Here is a 24,717-nt window from a genome sequence, read left to right as displayed (position 1 = left end):
AGAATTTTTCAATCCGTTTCACTCTCAGCAAGAAACAACCATTGACGAGCTCTCTTCTAACTTGGAAGACAATTTGCGTGTCGGTTCTGTTCCGACCACGAGAATTCATAAAGATCACCCTTTGGAGAACGTGATTGGTGATGTGTCCTCCGGTGTGCAAACAAGACGTAGCTTGAATGAGCACACCTGTGTTTACACAAGCATTAAGGAGACAGGCATAATCAACGAATGCTTGTACACCTGCTTTATCAGCCAGATTGAACCAAAAAATTATCAAATGGCTCTAAAGGACAGCTCGTGGGTCGAAGCCATGCAAGAAGAGCTGGCTCAATTCAAGAAAATGGAAGTTTGGACTTTGGTTGAAAAACCAAAGAATGTGCATGCGATAGGCACAAAATGGGTTTTTAAGTGCAAGAGAGATGAGAAAGGGATTATTATAAGAAACAAGGCGAGGCTAGTCGTTAAAGGTTTTAATCAACAAGAAGGGATTGATTATAATGAAGTGTTCGCTCCTGTGGCAAGATTGGAAGCCATTAGATTGTTTTTGGCATTTGCTGCTTATAAGAAGATGAAGGTATTTCAGTTAGATGTGAAGAGTGCGTTTCTGAATGGGAAAGTTGATGAGGTAGTATATGTTGAGCAACCTCCGGGTTTTCCTGACCCAGACTTTTCAGACCACATGTACAAGTTAAGCAAGGCGTTGTATGGACTACATCAGGCACCTCGTGCCTGGTACTCAACGTTATCAGATTACTTGCTTGAAAATGGGTTTGAAAGAGGGAAGATAGATAGCACGTTGTTCGTCAAGAGAGAAGGAAGCGACTTCCTGCTGGTGCAAGTCTACGTGGATGACATTATCTTTGCTGCATCAAAAGTCTCCATGTGTCAGGAGTTTGAGGCCGTCATGAAGAAAAGGTTTGAAATGAGTGCTATGGGTGAACTAACTTTCTTTTTAGGATTGCAGGTTGATCAGAAGAAGGATGGGATGTTATTCATCAGACCAAGTATGTCCATGATGTGCTCAAACGTTTCAAGATGGAGGACAGCACTCCATTCGATACTCCAGTCTGCGTCAATCACAAATTAGGAGCTGATTCAGACAACGATGCAGACGTGGACCCAACCCAATATCGGGCTATTACAGGTTCTTTAATGTACTTAACTACTTCTAGGCCTGATATAATGTTTGCTGTTTGTCTTTGTGCTCGTTTTCAGGCAAACCCAAAGGAATCTCACATGAAGGGTGTGAAGAGGATCTTGCGGTATCTCAAAGGCAAACCAAAGCTGGGGTTGTGGTACGCAAAAGGAGGAGACTTGGAGTTAGTCGCTTACACAGATTCTGATTATGGAGGGTGCAATCAGAGTCGGAAGTCAACTACTGGAGGATGTCAGTTTCTTGGTGGCAGATTGGTGTCGTGGCAATGCAAGAAGCAGACTTCAGTCGCAATTTCAACCTGTGAAGCAGAATACATGGCAGCATCCAACTGCTGCTCCCAGGTTCTTTGGATTCAACAACAGTTGCGCGACTATGGTCTGAATTTCTCACTTACTCTTATTTGCATTGATAACACAGCTGCTATCTCAGTAACTAACAATCCCGTGAAGCACAGTAAAACTAAACATATTGACATACGTCATCATTTTATACGGGATTGTGCTGAGAAGAAACTGATTGTGCTTGAAAAGGTGGATACGCTTGATAATTTCGCTGATTTATATACTAAAGCGTTTGACAAATCAAGATTTCAAAACCTTGTTGAGTTGAATGGGATGATCAATCCCGAGTAACCATGCTTTTTGTGCATAAAAAAAAAAAAAAAAAAAAACGTCACTATCGCTTAGAACTATGTCGGTTGCCTCAGTTTGAAGGACTTGTCTTCGGATATGTTTGGTCCACATTTCTACTTGTAGAATATGAGGATAGCCATTAACCAGATGACTGAAAGTGACCGGGGTTATGATGAGTTTTCATTCTTTCGCTTAAAAATAGTCGATCATACTTAGTTAGAAGGACATATACTAGTATGTGGTCGGTCCAGCTGATCCGTTGGATCTTCGGGATTGCCGTTGACCTGAAGACTTTGTTTTGGTCGGGGAGATTGATGTTAAAAATTTTTTTTAAGGGAAATGAAATTGTTTTTCAAGTCTACTACTTCGTAAGAAGTTCTGTTACTATGTTTTAACAGGAAATTGATCCAACCCTGGAAAATGATAGATCTACTGATTCTGTGTGCTTAACTAGTGAAGTTATTAGGCTTAAAAGGCTTTAGAACAGTCATTGTATGTCATGGTAGCTTTTTATGGTGCGTAAAAGTAGATGTGATACAAACTAAATCTACTCGATTTTACGTGGAAACTCCTTAAGAGTTTTGCATGTCTTCATATATATCTTTCCGAATGATAGGCAGAAAAGCGATTACCCAGTCATACACGAGCCCGTAAGTGTTCTGATTCCCGTAAAGATAGTGTGTGAAGAAACTGCAGTGATCCAGATTCGGGACTTGCAGTTGTTTACTACTCTGAAGTCTATGTAAATGTTTATCGGTTAAAACAAAAAAAAAAAAAAAAAAAAAAAAAAAAAAAAAAAAAAAACCTTATGAGTTATTGAAACATTCTAGAGCTGACAATGTCAAGACTTCTCAATCATGGAGTAAGAAAGAGAACGGGAAGCAGATGAAGAGTACTTACAAACTTAATCAGACACTATGGTTCGAAGTCAATTCGGGGTGACTTGGGGAAAGCCAAATACGCTTTGAGAATAGATAGGAGGCATCATAATCTCTGAGTTGTTGCCCACTTAATTTTTGAGCTTAATTGAACTTAACTCGTATCACAGAAACGATGAAAACCATCTTAAGTTATTTACCTGCCTACAACCTGTTTCTTTATGTCATAATACAGCTAAACACGGATCTATGTGACAGTCACGTAGTTAGTATGATTCCTGTTCGGATCTTTTCTAAAACGTAGTAGTCCCTGTCGAGACTGAAATTTGATCCCTTGTACTTTAATTTTTGAAAAGTTTTTCGTACTTAGGTAGTTTATGATTTTATAACTGGTTACTTGGACTTGATCGTGTCATTTAATTCTTTAAGGAAGTTTTAAAACTTAATTGCAAATTGTTCAAATTATAGGGGTTGATTTTGTAAAATTTGATATATCGGCGAACTTGTGAATAACTTCGCCCTAGGCGAAGTTATCCACAACTTCGCCTGTATAACTCCGCTCCTATATAAAGGAATTTTTAAGGTCAACAGTTCATAATTTTCAAAACCAGCGAACTTATTCCGAAATTCCAGCGAACTTATCTGATTACCAGCGAACTTGTCTTTCGATTTCATCCTTGTTCTTTTTCTCAGTTTCCGTTATCGATTCAAGGTTCGTAGTGTCGTTATATCTTATAATCGATGTTCATGGTTGTTAATCCTAGGTTGTTTCGACAACCGGTTAGTGACCTCGGACGTTCGATCCTTAAACCCGGTTTCAAACTTGTTTTAACGTGGTGGTTCACACATTGATCGTCTAGATAACCTTAAAATCATGTTTTCCGGATTCCTTAATCACGAAATCACCAACTGCACGTTGTTTCATAAACCTTACTGTCGCCGATTCATATTCAGGCGAACTTAAGGATTAGGCGAAGTTATCCGCAACTTCGCCTGAGAATTAACTTCGCCTGAGGCGATGTTGTGAGGCGATGTTGTGGTGAGGCGAAGTTATCATTAACTTCGCCTGGACCCTTTTTACTTATTAGTTATTAGACGAAGTTCAGGTTGAAGCGAAGTTGTTCCCAACTTCGCCCCAACTTTAACTTCGCCTATACAGATTTTATCACAACTTCGCTCAATGGTAACAAGCGAACTTGTGTTATGCCTTAACGTTTATCTAACTTGGTTCGTTTGTTGCAGATATGGCTGCTGTTGCTGGTGCTGGAGGTGCTGGTGGCGATGACGGAGGAGATAATCAAAGGCAGTTCTTCCCTGGGCACAACATGTATATTACATTAGACCCAGACGCGAGTGGTGTCGATGATTTCCGCGAGATCATCACATTCCTGCTTCGCTCGCGGATATTCCACGCTGTCACAACAACTTTGCCGATTTCCTTGCCCAACATTGAGGATTTCTGGCAGACGGTGGAATATGACTGCCGCGTCGAGCCCCCGGTTATGCGAGCAACCGTCAACAATCAAGAAGTTCAGTTCTCTTCTGAACAAATCCGGGCGGCTTTACGTTTCGGGAATGAGACCAGGGATGACCCGACGGACTTTGTGGCTCCTTTTCGAGATGGAGCGTTTTTACGAATGGGCTATTCGGGCCCGTTGGGCGATACACAACGAAGGAAAGGTTTCCTACTCGATCAGTGGCGCTTCCTCATGCACGTAATGATTGTCTGCATGTCAGGGAGGAAGGCGGGTACTGACGGGATGGGCGCGACCATGCAGTCAGCAATGACTGCTCTGACATATAATAAGCGCTATAGCTTTAGTCAGATGGTCTTCTACGAAATTGATCGTCAGAGAAGGGCGATGGCACGAGAGAGATTCCTCATGTATCCAAGATTTCTTCAAATGATCTTGAATCATGTGGCTCCCACGTTGCCTCAACGTCGCCCTATCAGATACGTGGAAAGTGTGAGCAAACGTATCTTCGCTCAGTGCAGGACATCGAGCGCGAGGAGCAAGCCTGAACTGCGTCTTAGGCATACTCCACTGTTTGGGTATTTAATCAACCCGGAGTATCTTCCTGCTAATGGGGACGAGTTCAGAGACCCTCGACCACAACAGGCAGGAGCACCTCAAGCTATACCTGCTGCGCCTGTTGTGTCAGCTGAAGAAGAAGTAGACCTTGACGCTGCTTTTGGCGGCCAAGGATTCTTTGACATGGATAGTATGCATCCAGCAGAAGAGATTCAGGTCTCGGCTGCAAGAGTTTCAATTGTGGAAGTGACTAGGGCAGCTACAACGGTGGCTGACTCCGATCTTGATGATGTAATGGATGAGGCAAGAAGGATGTTGGTGACACAAGAAAGAACGGTTGGGAAAAGGAAGAGAACTGCTGATGATGATATTGAGGCAGACTATGAAGAAGAAGTTCAGCAGTTGATTCGCAGATCTAGAAGAGAACTGGCAGGTATGGGTTCAGGAGCTGGAGAGACTTCAAGGATAGTACGTTTTGCTCCACCAGCCTTGTCCGGTATGACTCTTATTCCTTCTTCACTTCCATTTACAAGTTCAAGCGCCACGGATGTACCCGTGGTGGCTACAACATCATCTGTTGGCCTCCCATCTATCACACTCCAGCTGACGACTCCAGATATTGTATCGTTGCCGCCTCCAACGCTTACTTCGTCGGAGGTTGTTGCACAGGTTATTGAGTCGACAGTGGTTCACACTGCAGGTTTGTCGGTCACGATACCACCTGCGGTTACGTCCACAACTACGTCTGATGTCCCGGTTACATTTGAAATCCCACCTCAGTCTGCTCAAGATTTATCACATATGAGGTTCGATTTCGATGCAACCTTATCAGACTCGGAAAGAATAGCGGCACTTGAACGGGTTGTGGCTGAGCAATCAAGGATAAATCTTATCCAGACCCAGGCTATTCAGCGCCTAGTAGCAGAAAATCAACTACAGTCATCCCTCCTGGTTGAACATGGAAAGATTATAGATGCTATGAAGGAGTTCTTGGCATCACAGGGGGAGACGAGTTGTAAAGGCGACGAGCTCAGGACAAAGAAGAAGAATGACAGAGACGATGATCCCAATGCATCGAAAGGTGCAGGTGGTGAGTTGCCAAGAACTACTCAAGCTCTTGGGACTTCCACAGCTCAGGGGGAGTCTGCAGGTGAAGCTGGCAGTTCTGGTGGTGATGAGGTGGTGTTGGTAGATGACGAGGAGATGGGAGATGATGTAATTGATGCCTTGAAGGAATTAGATGATGATATGTTAGATGATGATTTTTTTTGTGAAGATGATGTTCTACCAGTCGAAGAGATTGAAAAGATTGGTGCTGAAATAGTGATTGAAGATGATGTTGAAGAGGGTGAGATAGTTGATGAGAATGTTGAACACGAGATCCCTGAAGTTGAAAAGTCAGATGTATGTCAAGATACAGTAGGTGATGATACAGAATGGGAGGAGCAGCCTAGATGGAAGGAAGGCTATGCTCATTGGTTTATCAAAACGAAGAAGCCAGTGGTACCTACAATGTTCAAGAAAAGTTATAATATTAAAGGGTACGCTGAGTCAAAGAAAGGCATTATCTGTTGGTTATATGATGAACAGTTAAAGTTGTTTGTGGTGAAACGTTTTGATGGTATTCAGTATTTTAAAAGGACGTTGAGATCTCTCAATACATTGCCTGAATGTGAGGTGAAGGATTTGGCTAGATTGGGGTTGATTAATAGAAGCAACGACAACATGGCGAAAGTTATTGGGAAGATCGTGTGGAAAGAAAGTATTAAAGAAAAGAAGTTTGAGTTATTAAAGCCACAGAAGGGAAAGCTAGTGGAAGATAAGGAAAGAGGAATGAGAGCAGATGGCAAGCCATGGATGGTGATGAAGTACAAACCGATCCGATGCATTAAGGAGGTTCCAATGAAGACTATGCCTCAAGATGTGTTGAAGAATCTTAAATGGTGGTATGTTGATTGCCAGACTGCTGAAGCCGTGATGGAAGACGAAGACGAACAAGAAGTGCTAAGAGTGTATGATCCGATGCATCTTGTTAATTTATCGAAAGCTGATCTGCAGGTGTTAAATGAAAAGAAGATTTTTTATATTCCTGCTTGGAAAGACGAAGCGAGGAAATATCAGCGAGTAGTCACGGTATGCGTGAGAGAAGGAGTACATGCATGAAGACCAAGAGATTGAAGATTACAAGACACGTGCTTAAAGATCAAGACATGAAGCTACTGCCAAGGGGGAGTCTGTTGGTGCATAATGTCAGTAGTTCATAGTCGTGTGTCTGTAATCGAGTCTGTAATGATTAATTATGTTTTATATGTCTTAGGCGAAGTTACTAACAAGTTCGCTGTTTAGGAGAACTTGTTAGTCAAGCGAAGTTATGGACAACTTCGCCTGAACATGCCAGGCGAAGTTGTCGTGTATATATATTCCTAGGTTACGGTGTGTTTAAGGTTAATCGTTTTGGTTAATCGTTTAAGTTGATCGAGTTGTTTTATCGAGTTGTTCAGTGAGTCGAGAGACGTGTATTCAGTGATTATATCACGTGTTCGGTTATAATATAACTTGTGTTCGTTTATACGTATCGTGTGGTTGTTTGATTCGTGTTCTACACTCGTAACGACCTACGCAGGGATTCCGCACCTGTGTAGATTGAGATATCCCGTGCAGATCCGTCCAGGGAACCTACATCATTGAACAAACAATATCAAACATAAACAAAATCTAAAAATCTTACCGAGTAATCATCGTTCCCGCCCCTTCATCGGTCAGAACCTCCAACAGCAACGAATGATCCAACCTCCCCTCAATTATACTCGCGGTCTTAACCCCCTGAGCCAACGACTTCACACAACAATTCACCTTCGGAATCATCCCGCCCGCAATCTTCCCATCATCCATCATCTTCTGCACCCCATTCACATCAATCTTCTTCACCAAACTCCCAGGATCATCCTTATCCTCCAAAATCCCCGCCACATCCGTCAACAAAAGCAGCTTCAGATTGTTGAGTCAAAGATTTGACCAAAATGAAGTATATGGAAGATTGGAATCTTCTCAACCTCCTCAGAATTCGCTAAGTATGGATCCGGGCACACCTTAGACCTCCGAGCAAGCTTTTACTTAGCCGGGTACGATATTTTGTCCATCGGGAAAGGTTATCTTCAAGTAGTCTTCTTTAGTGGATATCCGAGTAGGTTTGCAAATTAGTGTATTGCCGAGCAAGGTACACTAGTTGATGTAAATCCGAGCAAGGTTCACTTTATCAAGCATGTATGTTCTTCATTGCCAAGTAAAGTTCACTCCCGAGTAAGCTTTTGGCTAACTAAGTCCATGAAGCCAAGTGATTGGAAGACCGGAAAAGGTATTCATTAATAATAGTGGTCCGAACAAGCTTGATGATTGAGATGAATATCTTTAAGTAATATCGGGCAAGGTTCAACTCGAGCAAGGAACAGTACTACCGAGTACACTTTGCTAATAAGTTATTTTATAGCAAGGAGTTGAAATGGACCATTGAATAACAAGGTTGCTCGTAAGGGTTTGTCGGGAAAAGTCAAGAAGACTGAAGTCTACCAGGTGAGTATTTTACTTGGTAAAATACTCTTATTTTACTTGGTAAAATACTCTTCAAGTAAAGTCTACCCGGAAACTGATCCCGGGCACACTTCTATGTTTACCAAGTTGTAAATGATGGCAGAGTACATAGCCTACTCGGAAAATGAAGATTGATGCAAAGCCTACCCGGAAGACTTGTTTTACACTTAGAATATTTTCTGATTATGTAATTTGAATATGTTTTTTCGTTTGGGGTTTCTAGAAGGAATGACAGTTGTCCTAGGGTGGCAGGCCTATAAATAGAATGTTTTAGGGCACGACGCCTAAGGACAAGACAGACAGACACATTAATTAAAAATAGAATATTATGTGTGTGACGGCTGTCCTGATATAGTACGGAAAAACCTTCAAGAAACCCTAAATCGATTATCCACTTTGTATGATTGATATTATATAAATGGAAATATTTTGAGTGAATCTTGTTCTTGTTGGTTACCTTTGAATACTGATTTAGCAGCCGTATGTTGGTTATTGATTCTGCCTTTAACAAACGGTCATCTTTCTAAATATAACAACCCGTCATTAACTCCCTTGTCGACACATCTATTTGTGTGAGTTATGACATGATTAAGTAAGATCCAGTTGAAATTGGGGACCCAGACAAGTGGTATCAGAGCTTGTTGCTGCCATTTTTGGAAAGATTGTTGCTGATTGAGGATTTGAAGAAGAATGACGTAAGCAGACCACTGTTACATTGAAAAGTGACGTCAGAAGCTCTGTTCTTCATTTTTCTTCCAGATCTACAATCATTTGGTGTTTTCTCTTCCTTATTTTAATTAAAGTATTAATCTTTATATATTAATCTTGTTCTTATCGCATCAGACACCTCAGATCTGAACAATCGGTTTTCAAATCTAATTATTTTTTAACTCTGTTTTTACAAAGAAATTATTTTTGATTTCTCAAAATGTCTGGTTACGAAGAACAAGAAGTGTCTACTAACAAGATTCCAAGATTGTATGGACAGGAAAATTTCACTAAATGGAAGGTCTTGTTTGAAGCAGCCATTTGCTACAATGATGTTGATATGTGGAATTCCATCAAGAATGGTCCACAAGGGGAAGTTGCAAAAGGTGCAAATCCAGCAGCAACTGCTGCTATGAGAGAAAGGATGAGAAAAGTAGATGATAAGGCTTTAGCTATGTTGAAGCTAGGTCTATCTTGGGAAATACTTACCAAGGTTGCACATCATCCCAATGCCAAGGAAATGTATGATGCAATACTTGAAATGTTTGAGGGAAATGTTGAGCTCAAAAACATCAAGAAGCAGAGGTTGAAATAGCAGCTAGAAAGATTTAAGTATAAAGAAGGAGAAAGGCTGAATTCTATTTTGGAGAGGTTCTAAGCAATTGTGAATGATCTAAGAACCACAGACTATGTCATGACTGACTTTGACCTTAATACCAAGCTGTTCAACTCTATGCCAAAGGAATGGTATACTGCCTGCAAATTCATCCTTACAAAGCACAATTTCAATGATTTGAAAATGGATGATGTAGTGTGTTTCCTTCAAGCTGCAGAGATTGAGATGATAGAGAATGAGATGATTAGGGAGGAAAGACCCTGCTTCAATGTATCAAATGCTTTGATTGCTCCTATGGGAAATTTGACTACCAAGAATCAACAACAAATTCCCATTATTAAAGAACCAGTTGAGCATAGTGGTGATACTCCAAAATCATTTGTTGGTGGTAGCACAAGTAATCTTGGTAATCAGCAAAAGTTCAATGTGCAGCTGATTGATGACACTGATTCTGCCTCTATGGCAAGTGGAAATGTTCCTCACACTAATAGTGGAAATGGTCAAAACAGTGATACACAGGCATTGCTTTCAATGTTCACTGAGTCATATAATGCATTTGTTGAATCCACACAAGTGTAGTACAAGATGATCTTGAGCAGATAGATGCTGATGATTTGGAGGACTGGATTTGAAGTGGCAAGCATCCATGTTGGCTCTTAGAAGCAAGAGGCTTTACAACAGGACTGGTAGGTCACTCCTATGAGGGCCAAATGAAAGAATTGGATTTGACAAGTCAAAGGCCATTTTCTATAATTGTCAACAGCCTGGTCATTTTGCAAGAGAGTGTAACATGCCAAGGAACTTCCAAGTGAACCAATTTCAGTACCAACTAAGAAATCAGCAACCTCAATATCAACAGCAGCCCCAATATCAGCAGAGACCCAACACCAACAACTTCAACAACAACTTCAACAACAATCCCAACAACAACAATAATCCCAACTTCAACAACTTTCAACCTCAAATGAACAATCATGATCAAGGAGTGCCTCATAATCAAGGTTTTCAGAGAAACAACAACCAAAACCTTCAAAATGTTCCAAACAACACTGTTCCAGCCAACCAAAACCAGATCAGAAATCAGGGAAATGTTGTTGTAACAACACAGCATGAAGGTAACTTTGATTGGAGCAATCATGAAGAAGATATTGCAGATGATATCAAGAAGGCAAATGTGGCATTCATGGCCATAATTGAGAAAGAAGTTGGATCAACTTCTCAGGTACATTCTGCTCCAACTATTGATTTAACTGAAGTTATCAATGATTTGAAAATGAAAGTAGGCAAGATGGAAAGTGAGTGTTTTAAGAAACAAAGTATCATTAATGCATATGAGGCAAGTGAACTAGTGAGTGAAGAAAGAATGAAAAGTTTGGAAGAAGACTGTGTAAACAGTTATAGAGCTCAGAAAAGATTCACAACTGAAATAGATGGGTTGAAGAAAATGATTATAGAAGAGAAGGTGCAGAACACAAAACTGCAAGCTGATAATGAATTCTTGAAGAACTTGGTTTCTACTGGAAACATCTGTGGAATTCTAAACCAAGTCAAGGAAGAAGACAAGTACAAAGCAGTACCACCACCTTTCAACAACAACTTTATGCCAAAAGTGGATAAAGGGAAAAGAAATGCTTATCTACAACAATTCAAAGATGTTTTTCAAGACAAAGAAGAACTTGTAGATTTGTATAAGAATGTTGAGGTGAGTGAAGAAGAAGAGTTTGTGGTGAAGAAAGACTTAAAAGAAGAAAAGTCAATAGGAGTTCAAGTGTTTGAAGATGATTTTGGCTCAGATGATTTGAACCAAGATGACTTGAGTGATTTAAGTGATCAAATCACTGATGAGGAAATCAAAGCTGCTGAAAGAGGAAGAAAATTCAAGAAACCAGAATCTATTGACAAACTTCCAATGTATCCACCTGTCACATCAAGAATAAAGAAACAGAATGAAAGAACAAAGAGAGAACATGTTTCTTTTGACATTTGTGAAAGAAAAAAGATAAGCTACAATGTAGTCAGGCCACCAAGCAAGGATGTATTGGAAAGGATAAAACAAAATAAAAAGAAGATGGTGACTGAAGAAGTTGATACAGAAAATTTTATCCCAGTTTATCCAGTCATTTCTAGTCATGAGGTGTTAGATGTTGGAGAAGTAGAAACTATGGAAGAATATAAGAAAAGACAAACAAGGGTTAGAGAAAGCAGTGATGAAGAACCTATGATTATGGAGAAAGTTGTCTTTGTCAAAAGCAAACTTGAAAGGCAAGATATCAAGATTGAGGAGTTTGTGCCATTCTCAATTAACTTTGATAGTTTAAAGAATCAGAAGACTCTAGGAGTCAAGTCACCTAAGCCAAGTGAAAGATTCAAGAAATCAAAAAGAACATGAAATTTTCAAAGGAAAGGTATGGTGCAAAAAGTGTGATGAATATGGTCATCACACAGACTCATGTAATGAAAGATTGAAATTTCAACCATTTCATGTCCCAGATGGAACAAAGTATGGCCAAGACTTTGTCCTGTACAAACAAAAGTATGATGTATATCTGGGAAAAGGAAAGGTGTGTGGAAATAAAACCATAAACAAAGATGAAATGAAATCAGCAAAGGAGACAAGGATTGAGAAGAAAGCTGATGTCAAACAAAGAAGCAAGTGACTAAATCAGCAAGAAGAAATATGTCTCCTAAGAAGCATAAAAATGTGACCAAAAAGGACTATCAACCTTTGAGAATCAAATAAGATACTCAATCTATCAAATCTAACAGTTCTCAAGGATTATCAAGTAGTGAGAAGACAAGAAGAAAAGATGCATATCCTAGAAAGAAACCAACAGAACTCACTGGTGATGAAAAGTTTCTGATAAAACATGGATTTGAACCTAAATGATTCCTTTAGAAACCTAAGGCTGAAATCAAAGCTGTGACAATTTCTGATGTGAGAGACTACTCTGAAAAGAAAGACTATGTAGTACAAGAGTGTGACACTACATCAGAAGACTGTCTAGGTTCAACCTCATTTGTTAAAACTCCAAGAGAGTGTGGTTATGAAACAGACAATTCAGACAATATAGAAGTCACTCATGAAGATTCTGAACCAACAACACTCACTTCCCAAGCTGTGTCTGAAATTGAATCTGATGAGTTGCAAGTTGATAAGGCTTGCACTTCATCACTCAACTAATCAAACTTTTTCTTATGTGCAGGAACAGTCCACTCCTCTGAATGACATATGATATATGGATAGTGGATGTTCTAGGCACATGACTTGTGACAAGAGATCTCTTGTCAATTATGAAGAAAAGTTTGAAGGTCCTGTAGCTTTTGGTAGTGATGAAAATGGTGGAAAGATTGTTGGAAAAGGAATCTTAACAAATGGAAAAGTCTCATTTAATAATGTGTTTCATGTTGAAGGTATTCAGTACAACCTACTGAGTATATCACAAATGTGTGATAAAGGATACAAAGTCAGTTTTGATGATTCACACTGTTTCATTCTAAAACCTGAGTTTGTGATTCCACCTGAAATGATTATGATGATGGCACCAAGAAATGGTAACTTGTATGAATTGAATATGAAAGAAGCTGTTTCAAGAGGAGGTGCATGTTTTGTTTCCAAAATAAAAATGAGTCAAAATTGTGGCATAGGAAACTGTGTCATGTGAACTTAAAGAATATGAATAGACTTTTCAAAGGTGATCATGTTATAGGCTTACCTACAAGAGAGTTCAAGTTGGAAGATCATTGTAGTTCATTCTAAAAGGGAAAACAACACAAATCTACTCATAAGCCAAAGCTCATCAACTCAATTGATCAAGTACTTGAATTACTTCACATGGATCTCTTTGGTCCTGTGAGTGTGCCAAGTATAGGGAAGAAAATATATTGTCTTGTGATCATTGATGACTATTCAAGATATACTTGGGTTTAATTCCTAAGTACTAAGGATGAGACTGCAGAGTTTATTAAAGGTTGTGCAATAATGATTGATAACAAGTTGAATAAGAAAGTTAAAATGATGAGAAGTGACAATGGTACTGAGTTCAAGAATGGAGTTATGCAAGAATTTTGTGCAGAAAAGGGAATACTACAGCAATTCTCAGCTCCTAGAACTCCTGAACAAAATGGTGTTGTAGAAAGAAGAAATAGAACCCTGATTGAAGCTGCAAGAACCATGTTAGCAGATGCTAATTTACCTGTCACTTTTTGGGCTGAAGCCATAAATACAGCCTGCTATGTTCAGAACAGGGTGCTTGTCAACAAAAGGCATAACAAAACTCCATATGAAATATTTCACAACAGAGTGCCTTATATCAAGTTCTTCAAGCCCTTTGGATGTAAATGTTTTCTTCTGAACACTAGAGACTATTTGAACAAGTTTCAAACAAAATCTCTAGATTGTTTCTTTGTTGGATATTCTACACACCCAAAAGCTTACAGAGTATATGTAAAAGACCATTTGAGTGTTATAGAATCATCTGACATCATTTTTAATGAGAATCAATTCAATACAGTTGATGGTGCAGCATGGCTGTTTGATCATGAGAAGTTGATAAGGTCATTCAAGATTTATCCTGAAGACTGTGATGACTCATTCTACAAGACCATTGCAATTGAAGAGAAGAAGAAGAAAAAAACATTGGACTTGGAAGAATTATGGAAGAAGGTTGCTAGAAAAGAAATGGCATATACTTTTGTGAAGAATTCCTCATGTGACATTGTTGAACAAGCTCAAGAAGATCAAGATAACAATCACAATCCTGAAGCTGATCATACTGAGAACAATCAAGACAATCAAGATGTACAGAATGATCAAGTTCAGAATGAGGGCAACACAAGCAACCAAGAAAGTGAAGAAGTAGCTGCCTCTACTGCAAGGTTTCAAGATCTATTTCAAAGACTGAATTTAGAAAACAATGGCGCATCTACTTCAGGACAACCTAATGATGAAGCACCAGAATTTCATGATGCAGTAACTGATTTGATCATTGAAGAACCTGATCTCAATGAATCAAATCTTGACACAAATTTGTCTACAGATATAATTGTACAAACTCCTTATGTGGAAAAGAATCACCCTTCTGAAAACATCTTTGGAGATTTGCATGAAAGAGTTACAAGAAGTCATTCTGAAATTGCAAACATCTGTCTTTACTCCTGCTTTCTATCCCAAATAGAGCCAAAGAACATTGCTCAAGCACTAAAAGACAATAGTTGGGTGGAAGCAATGCAAGAGGAACTGGCACAGTTCAGAGACCTACATGTGTGGGATCTTGTTGATATGCCAATAGACAGATATGCAATAGGGATCAAATGGGTTTTTAGAAACAAAAGGGATGAGAGGGGTTTGGTGATTAAGAATAAAGCTAGACTTGTGGCACTGGGATGTCTTCAAGAAGAAGGAATAGACTTTGAGAAAGTATTTGCACCTGTGGCAAGACTTGAAGATATCAGAATCTTTCTTGCATATGCTGCCTCAAAGAACATTAAAGTGTTCCAGCTTGATGTTAAGTCTGCATTTCTAAATGGAAAGATTGATGAAGAGGTGTATGTAGCTCAACCTCCAGGTTTTGAGGATCCAATGTATCCAAACAGGGTGTATAAGCTAAATAAAGCTCTTTATGGATTGCATCAGGCTCCTAGAGCATGGTATGATGAGCTGTCAAATCATCTTCTTGAAAATGGTTTTAAAAGAGGAGCCATTGACAAGACACTCTTCTACAAAAGAAAGGGATCAGACTTACTTCTGTTACAAGTGTATGTGGATGACATCATCTTTGGATCTACTAATGAACAAATGTGCATGGAGTTTGAAGGGGTAATGAAGTCCAAGTACAACATGAGCTTTATGGGAGAAATGAACTTCTTTCTTGGATTACAAGTTCAACAGAAAGCTGAAGGGATCTTCATTCACCAAAATAAATATGTGCAAGACATCTTGAACAAGTTCAACTGTCTTGAGTACAAAACTGCTTCAACTCCAATGGACACCAAAGAAAAGATGATTGCAGATGAAAAGGGGGAGCCTCTGGATGAACATGAATATAGAGCCAAAATTGGATCTCTGATGTATCTGACTGCAACACGACTAGATATCATGTTTGCTGTATGTGTGTGTGCAAGATTCAAGTCGTGTCCTAAAGTCTCCCACATGAATGTTGTTAAAAGAATACTCAGATATTTGAAGGGAAGACCAGACTTAGGGATTTGGTATCCAAAGAACAAATCTTTTGATTTGATTGCCTATACAGACAATGATTATAATGGCTGTAACATGAGCAGAAAGTCAACCTCAGGAGGATGTCAATTTTTGGGTGAAAGGCTAGTGTCATGGCAATGCAAGAAGCAGACTACTGTCTCAATCTCCACTACAGAAGTTGAATATGTTGCTGCATCTGCCTGCTATACACAAGTTCTATGGATTCAAAATCAGATGCTGGACTATGGTTTGAATTTTCTGAACACCCCTATTCTTATTGACAATACTGTTGCATATTTTACTGTTAAGAATCCAGTTCAACATTCTAAAACTAAGCACATTGAAATCAGACATCACTTCATCAGAGATTGCAGTGAAAAAGGTTTGATTGAAATGCAAAGAGTTGATACAAGTGACAATTTGGCTGACCTATTCACCAAACCACTTGATAGAACCAGGTTCAACTTTCTTTTGAAAGCCCTGGGAATGATCAACTCTGATGAAATCTGATTAAGGATGTGTGCCTAGTTGTGTGCCTCTATGTACTAACTGACTATTCTGTTAGAGATCACACATAATGAATGTTATGTAAATATGTTTGAGTATATTATTGATTATGCTACTGAATATGTGGACTGATATGTGCTTTAACTAATGATGATTGCATAATTTTGACATGATTGATTTGATTGATATGCCTGTATGATTATCAGTTGATGTGCATTCGGGATGTTAGTATAAGTGTCTCTGTTATGATTTAATTGTTAGAGTAAGCTTATCTGACATCATTGCTTAATTGCTTGAATATGTGCTTTATCTAATCTTCTGATGTTATTAAGATAGGTTAGACTTTGAATGTTAGTACTGTCTACTTTCTTGATAATATTATGCTTGATTAAGATTTGATTATGTTACAACTGTTTATGTCAAAATGTGTTTTATGTCAAAATTAAGTGATAAAATGAATTCTACAATGAATTTTGCATAAATACTCTATTTTGGTCAAAACATGAAGAAGCTTAAAAGAAGGATACTTAAAGAAAAGACTCAAGTAGTTATTTTTGTTGAAAATTATGTCATTTGCCCAGTTGAAAGGACATGCACTTGTGTATGTTTGGTCCTTAAATCTATACAGATTCAAAGGATAGCCATTGACCTGAAAAACTGAATGCATTTGGGGCAATTATGACTTGTTTCTTATTCCTTCACTTAAAACTATGTCAATAGCTCTGACTTTGAAAGGACATATATTCACATGTATGTTTGGTCCTGTTGACCACTTTTGGTCAACCAGGATAGCCATTTACCTGCCAATAAAGAGATATTTGGGTGATTGAATACTAAACTGTTTGTAAATGGGAAATTATAGTACATTGACTACTTAGCCAATCATATGGATTTAATAGGCTAAAAGGACCTTAGTATAATCATTAACATGTATGGTTGCTTTCCCATGATGATGTAAAATCTAAGGTGATATAAACATAATGAATATGCTAATCTTTATGTGGAGATGCATAGTTTTCTTTGCATGTCTCAAGATAAATCTCTCCAAATGATAGGCAGAAAAGTGATTACCCAGTCATACACAAGTCTGTTGTTATTTGGTCAACCAAAAATGAAACATCTTTAAATATGACAAAGAACATGCTTAAGAAAATTTGAGAAAATATCAAAAAACAAGGGGAAGATTGAATAAATCAACCAAAAGTTGATAAGTGTTTTAAATATTTTATCAAACAAGAGGGTTACAACTAAGAACTACAAAGATGTTGACAAAATCTGTCTCATCTTGAATGAAAGGCCTGTTATTTAATAGTAAGTCTAACGTTCAACCTCTATATATGTTTGAAAATCAAAAATAAAAAAAGATCCAATAAGTTCTATCATACAAAAACAAGTTTTTGACCAAATACAGGAGGTTGGAGTCAAATTGGGGTGATCTGGGGAAAGCCAAATAAGCTTTGAGAAGAGATATGAGACATCATAGCACAGTGTTGACAATTAATGCATTATGCTTAAATTGAACCTTAGTCATATCACCAAAGAGATGAAACTCATGCTAAGTTTATATCAGCTGTTAACTTATCTATGTTGTCATAATAATGCTGAGAATGAAGTATTGAGAAAACTACTTAGTCAATATGATCCCATTCTTGAGATCTTTTCAGAAAATGGAACAAACTGTTTTGAAGTGAAATACAACTGAAATTTGATCTCTAAATGCACCATTTGCTCTTAAACTATGATTTCTAATAAAAAAAAATAATAATTTGATAAGTGGTTTAAGTAAAAAAGTGTTGCATTTTGCCTTTAATAGGTTGAATATGTAAGTTCGGGTAAGGTTTGATGCTTTATGACCTTTCCGGGCAAGCATAGTAATTTTGACTAAGTTTATGATTTTCGGGCATGCTTTGAAGTGTTTACACTTTCCGGGTAGAGTACACTGGTGTACTCATTTCCCGAGCAAGCTTGAAGTCTTGAGATGATTATGTGTTACAGCTAGCTTTTAACAAGAAATTCTTGTTTAGGGCAAGCTTTGCATTTTATATGCTAATTGTTAGTTCAAGCAAACTTTGTGAACTTAGGATTAGTACACTGAGTAAGCTTTGTGATTTGTGTGAATATGTTGTTAGGAAAGGTTTGTTAATCTTTCCGGGCACACTTAGATATTATTATTTAAGTTTGTCATTTTCGGGTATGGTTTGACATGTTAAAGTTTGTAGGCATACCTGATGATTGAATATGTGTATCCTAGTAAGCTTAGTGCTAACATAGGATCCTCGGGCAAGCTCTTTTGAAATTTTAGACTATAGCACACTTAAATGTCTTTGTGATTTAATTTCATTCCTAGCATGCTCTGTGATATTTGTGTTTATGATCTCTTTGAAATTACAAGTGTTTTCGGGCAAACCTTGTTTCCCGGGCACACTTTATATTCCGGGTACACTTTTGTTCCCTCGATATACTTGATAATTTCAAAAACTTGACTTTCCAAGTACACTGTCTGCTAGAAGTTCTTTTCCGGGCACACTTTGTATTTTAGGAAGGTTATTCGGGTATATTTTGCATAAGAATGTTGTTCGGGCACACTATACATCAGAAAGATTGCTCAAGCACACTATGCTTCCAAGTATGCTTGATTGAATATGTCTATTAGTATGTTTGATTGAATATGATTCTTATTTTGATAGGGTTTATGCTAGACTAAGTCATTTAATTTGAATTTAAGAAATTTATATGGGTATCTTAATTGATTCCTAGCAAGGATGTTTATTTGATGATAAATACTTGATTATTTGCCTTGTGATTAATTTCTCAAGAAATCTGGTATTTCAAGAATTACTTTAACTTTAAATACTTTACCATTTCTGGACATATTCCAAAGCAACCATTCCTTAAGTAGATAAGGAATTTATGAGCTAAAGACAAAACACTTTTTTAAGTTTTTCACTTTACCTGGCATGTAAAAGAAAGGGGTAGAATCAAATGAGCTTTATCTACAGCTTTTCTGCCAAAATTTGCATATATGTACTTTACATTTGTCTTAACTCTCATTAAAAGGAGACCTGCATATGTTTTTCAAAATTGAAACCTCACATTTCAAGAGTAACTCACATTTCTATTTTGTGCAGATTTCAATATCATTCAAGACAACGGTTTGAATTGAAATATTCTTTATGCCCTAATCTTTATTTGTCTCTTAAATACACTTGCTTAGAAATTTAACTGACAATTGTGTGTTCATTGCTTAACAGAAAATCAGCAATGGATCCAACTTCAAGTAATTCCAATTCCTACAAACATCGTCTTTCTGAAGAACTGAAAAAGGCTCTACAAAGAGTTCAAACCCTAATGTCTGAGGTTGAAAAGACCTCAGCTGCCCCAAAACAGGGGGAGAAATCACTGAATCAGGGGGAGAATTCGTTAAAGCTTCTTTCTATTTATGAAGAAAACAGTTCAGATGCTGAAACTGACAATGTTCCAGAAGATGAAAAGAAAGATATTGAGGAAAGAAAGAAATTAAAAGGGAAAGGAATTGCTCTAGAGGATGATAAAATTCAGACTTTCAATCTTCAAGAGAATACAATAGACTCAGATATGGATGAATCTGAATTAGAAGCCGAAAGAGTCTATGTTCAAAGAATGACAGAAATTTATGACAGAGAACTTCTAAATCAAATGCTGACTGACAAAGACTTTGAAGAACAAGAGAGTCTGATGAAGCTATTTGAAGACAAGAAGAAATTAAGGGATGAATCAAACTATGAAGATAAGAAGGAAGACCCCCAAGAATTGATTGAAAATTGCATAAATGATGAGGAAATTCCAAAAGGTGTGCTAGTATCTCTGCTCAAGCTGATTAAACAGGAAGAACCAGAGACAGAGGTAAAAGAGAAACTAGACACTGTTATTGATAAAATTTCAAAAACATTGAACGAAGAGACTGTTCAAGACAAAATGAAAGGTGAATTGGAAGACGAAATGAACACTCAAAATTTCTTGAGAAAATATGGTGGTAAACCAAAATTCTTGGTTAAAAATGGAATTCCTTTTGATTCTGTAAAAGTCATGACAAAAAAAGAGATTTTGAGCAACTTCAAAAAAATGAAAGGACAGCAGTTAAACATGAAGAAGGGAGCTGCCCAGTCTCTAGTTGGTAAGAACAAAGGAATATCCAAAAAGATGGTTGATCTATCAAAGATGACAAAGAAGGGGAAATCCAAAGTAAAGGAATTCTGCAAAAAGACAACATTCTTGGTCTCAAAACAAAACAGTACAAAGAAAAGAAAAATGTCTGTAACTACTCAAGAAAAACCAAAGCAGATGCACTTGAAGATGGATAAACCTTTAGTAAAGGCTGCAACAAAAGCCAAAAACCCTTCAGTCAACCACAATATTATGCCAAGTGGAGTATTCTATGACTCCAGGACTGAACATCTGAATGTTATGATGGAAAATGGAGAGATTGTGAAGATCTTCTCTAAAAATGACTTCAAAAAATTCAATCTATGGCAATTGACTGTGATTGCAGCACTGTATCTCGCTGATTATAAGGAAAGGCAAAGGCCTACAAGTGCTAAGCAATCAGAGCTGTTAAGATTCTTGAGAGAGCAAGAAAAGTTTGACTTTCCATGCCTAAACAAGCACCTCTGGCTAATTAGTGTATTACCGAGCAAGGTTCACTAGTTTATGTAAATCCGGGCAAGGTTCACTTTATTAAGCAAGTCTGTTCTTCATAGCCAAGTAAAGTTCACTCCCGAGTAAGCTTTTGGCTAACCAAGTCCATGAAGCCAAGTGATTGGAAGACCGAGAAAGGTATTCATTAATAATAGTGGTCCGAACAAGCTTGATGATTGAGATGAATATCTTTAAGTAATATCGGGCAAGGTTCAACTCAAGCAAGGAACAGTACTCCCGAGTACACTTTGCTAATAAGTTATTTTATAGCAAGGAGTTGAAATGGACCATTGAATAACAAGGTTGCTTGTAAGGGTTTGTCGGGCAAAGTCTGGCAAAGTCAAGAAGACTGAAGTCTACCCGGTGAGTATTTTACTTGGTAAAATACTCTTCAAGTAAAGTCTACCCGGAAACTGATCCCAAGCACACTTCTATGTTTACCAAGTTGTAAAGGATAGCAGAGTACATAGTCTACTCGGAAAATGAAGATTGATGCAAAGCCTACCCGGAAGACTTGTTTTACACTTAGAATATTTTCTGATTATGTAATTTGAATATGTATTTTCATTTGGGGTTTCTAGAAGGAATGACAGTTGTCCTAGGGTGGCAGGCCTATAAATAAAATGTTTTAGGGCACTCCGCCTAAGGACAAGACAGACAGACATATTAATTAAAAATAGAATATTATGTGTGTGACGGCTGTCCTGATATAGTACGGAAAAACCTTCAAGAAACCCTAAATCGATTATCCACTTTGTATGATTGATATTATATAAATGGAAATCTTTTGAGTGAATCTTGTTCTTGTTGGTTACCTTTGAATACTGATTTAGCAACCGTATGTTTGTTATTGATTCCGCCTTTAACAAACGGTCATCTTTCTAAATATAGCAACCCATTATTAACTCCCTTGTCGACACATCAATTTTTGTGAGTTATGACATGATTAGGTAAGATCCAGCTGAAATCGGGGACCCAGACACAGATCCATCTAATTAATAGAACAACATATACAAAGTGTTGTTTCAGGTTAGTAGCTTTATTGCTTGGTTCTAAATGTGATTAAATTTCATCTAAGTGTTAGCTGACAATCGATTATGTTAAATGTTCTCTGACAATCTATTATGTTAAATGTTCTGTATGTCATTGTGTATAAATCTGATGATGGTGACTTAATTAAATTGTATGTTTGGCGCCGGTATAATCCATTTCTTACAATCAGCTAAAACGTGTATGACCTGTTTATAACCTACCAGCCTGTTTACAACCCTTCATATGTTTTAAGTGTACACGATTTTGAGTGTTAATGTTGACGTTTTTAACACAAATTCATCTCATTGATCCATCTAACCTAGTGGTGCAAAGAATCAATCTAGGAACAAATGAACCTATATAACCATGATAAGTGATAACAATAGACAAGAACGTAACTTTATTAATTTACCAAACCATTTGCCAACATATTTTATAACCACATCAACAACGGTTCCGAAAACGTCTCTAATTTCATTGAACAAACAATATCAAACATAAACAAATCCTAAAAATCTTACCGAGTAATCATCGTTCCCGCCCCTTCATCGGTCAGAACCTCCAACATAAACGAATGATCCAACCTCCCGTCAATTATACTCGCGGTCTTAACCCCCTGAGCCAACAACTTCACACAACAATTCACCTTCGGAATCATCCCGCCCGCAATCTTCCCATCATCCATCATCTTCTGCACCCCATTCACATCAATCTCCTTCACCAAACTCCCAGGATCATCCTTATCCTCCAAAATCCCCGCCACATCCGTCAACAAAAGCAGCTTCTCCGCCCCCAACGCAGCCGCCAGCTCCCCCGCAGCCGTGTCTGCATTAATATTATACGACTGGCCCGTCCCATCCGCCGCTACAGACGCGATAACCGGAATCAAATTATCATTAATCAACGGCTGCAACACCGACGTATCCACACACGCGATCTCATCGACAAATCCTAACTGGTCGGAATTCGGGGACGGGACCGCGGTGAAAATCCAGCCGTCGGTCCCGCATAACCCGACCGCAGTGGCACCCGCCTTATTAATCAACCCGTCCAAATGCTTGTTCATCTAACCCACCAGCACCATATACACAATCTCCATGGTGGAAGCATCAGTCACTTGTAACCTGTTTAAAAAATTGGACTTGATGCCTAAGCGGTTAAGCCACTGATTGATTTTGGGTCCGCCACCATGGACAAACACGATACGAAGTCCGATGCAGGAAAGAAGGACGAGGCCCGCGATGACGGAGGCCTGGAGGGCTTGGGACTTCATGGCGGTGCCGCTGTATTTGACGACGACGTTCTTGCCGCAGAATCTTTGGATGAAGGGTAAGGCTTCGGAGAGGATCTTGACGCGGGTATTAGAGGGAGTGGTGGATGTTTAAGGGTTTCGTTGAGGATGGACTGGGATGATGATTGGATCCGTACGGATGAGAATCGTGAGGGTTTTTGTGAGAATGGGATGGTTTGGTGAATGTAGGGGCCTGTAAGAAGAGCTTTAGCTGCTGCTGCCATATTTGTTTTGAAATCTGCTGCTGTAAAATGAACAAGTATACGCCGTTCAAACAAAAAAATATGAACAAATGAGGTAATTACTGAATAAAAACATAGAAAACGAATTGAATCGAACGACTAACTGAAGATGAGTGGCTTACTACTGACTTGAGCAGAATCAAATTATCAAGTCATGAGCAGGCTTCGGTAGGGTTTCGGTGTAGTGGATGTGTGAGTAACAGCCGAGATATATAAAGTTGTAATGGGTTTCGGCTAAATTGTGGTACATGTTTTAATGGGCTAAAACAAGACCACTAATTAGTTGTGCAAACTCAGGCATGACATTATTATGGAATTAAAGCTAAAACCATTTTCTGCCCATCTTAAAGTTATACTCACTTTCACTTTAAGTATATATAATGTTAAGGAATAGAAGTTATTATTACAAAATATATATGCTTGCATCTTGAGGATGTAAACAACCCGAGCCGAGCACAGCTTCAAACTCTTTTTCTAAAGATCAGCTAGGGCTCAGCTATTATTTATTAATTATTTTTGATGATTTTGAAAAATAGTCTTAAACGAGCCAAAGTTCAACTTGAGCTCATGTAGTACCTTAACGAGCCAAAGCTCTGCTCGAGCGTGCAGTGTGAAACTAGTACATAGAAGTCCAAAATAGGTAAAACTTAAAAAATACACCATGCTCGTTAAGGCTCGATGACCACCCTAAACAAGCTTTCCATACAAGACTCGAGCTCAACTCGATAGCTAAAGGAGCCTTATTTGAGGATGTCTCGGCTCAAGCTCGGAAAAAGTTATCTTGTTTCAAGCTTTTTATCGATCTGAGCTCGAGTAGCTCACGAGCAGCTCAACTCGTTTTCACCTCTAATATTGCAGTTTAGCGTTTTGAAAAAAATATTGAAACCAAAGTATGATTAAAATTAGCAGAAATGATTCACTTTCCTTTTGTATGATGCAGCATTAAGTTACACTCTAGCATTAACTCTGCAGGGACAATCGTTGGCGCTGCACATACGTTAGCAATATAACATCAGTGTTTTAATCGGTTTAGTATTAGAATAATCTTTTTACAATAAGCTAAATTAAAACATCTATTTATTTGATGTAGGAACCAAAAATGCTCTTAGAGAAAAGAAGCCTGAAGTTGTTTTTGTTCTAGGTGAGGACTTCTATTTAAAGTAA

The 24,717-nt window shown here is 38.2% G+C and overlaps 1 pseudogene; it reads right to left on the bottom strand.

Annotated features, from left to right (window-relative positions):
- Positions 1-22,518: 22,518 nt before the first annotated feature.
- Positions 22,519-23,101, bottom strand: LOC143559407 (acetylglutamate kinase, chloroplastic pseudogene; annotated as a pseudogene).
- Between the last annotated feature and the right edge of the window lie 1,616 nt (positions 23,102-24,717).

The sequence above is a fragment of the Bidens hawaiensis genome, unplaced genomic scaffold (genome assembly GCF_021521415.1).
Source record: "Bidens hawaiensis isolate Kalapana, Puna unplaced genomic scaffold, B.hawaiensis_p1.1 tig00019820_1, whole genome shotgun sequence".
Taxonomy (NCBI): domain Eukaryota; kingdom Viridiplantae; phylum Streptophyta; class Magnoliopsida; order Asterales; family Asteraceae; genus Bidens; species Bidens hawaiensis.
The sequence above is the reverse complement of the archived record's forward strand: the minus strand, read 5'-3'. Positions and strand labels throughout refer to the sequence as shown.